The 662-nt window shown below is 46.5% G+C and overlaps 1 pseudogene; it reads right to left on the reverse strand.

Annotated features, from left to right (window-relative positions):
* Positions 1–320: 320 nt before the first annotated feature.
* Positions 321–457, reverse strand: LOC146045219 (U2 spliceosomal RNA; annotated as a pseudogene).
* Positions 458–662: the final 205 nt, after the last annotated feature.

The following is a 662-nucleotide window of genomic DNA, read 5'->3' on the forward strand; positions in this document are numbered from 1 at the left end:
AGTGTGTCTCACACTCCAAGGTTAAGATACTAAGCTGGGCCTTTCACTGACTCCCCATCAGAGGCTATGAACATCTGGAATGCGAGCAATCTACTCAGTCCCAGCAGTTCTCCCTCTTTGTGAATGGATACTAGACCAGGCTTTTCGCTGTCTCATCCTTCAGAGGCTACAACCCCCACCTAGAGAGCCACCTTATAGGCCCAGTGTTTCTCCCCTCCCTACCATTGGGGGAAGTGGAGGAAGAGTATCTTAGTTCCCTCTTCCTGCTTCCCCCGGCAGGGTGAGGGTACTCAGCCAGACTTTTTGCTGCTCCCAGGCATGAGGGGTCCCACACCTTCTGCCCATTAGAGCAGTTACTCAGTTCAGCCTTTCTCTATTCTTCTGACAGGGGCCAGTCCACACCCACTGATAAAAACAGATACTACACTTGATCTTAGCCAAACGGCAGAGAAGTGATTGCTATTATTCTAATTAATGAGTGTACTTGGGCTTTGTTTCTTATGTTAAATTTATGGAAGGCTTTTCTTGTAGGATCCATTATTACATGCTCAGTTTATGAGTAGGGGAGATACACAAAATAATGAAATAGAAGCTTTTTTCCCAAAGAAGGACCCAAACGAGAGATGAAGGTGTTTATGTGCGAAGCATCGGGTCTTGAAACC

The sequence above is a fragment of the Crinia signifera genome, chromosome 1 (assembly GCF_055691185.1).
Source record: "Crinia signifera chromosome 1, ASM5569118v1, whole genome shotgun sequence".
NCBI lineage: Eukaryota > Metazoa > Chordata > Amphibia > Anura > Myobatrachidae > Crinia > Crinia signifera.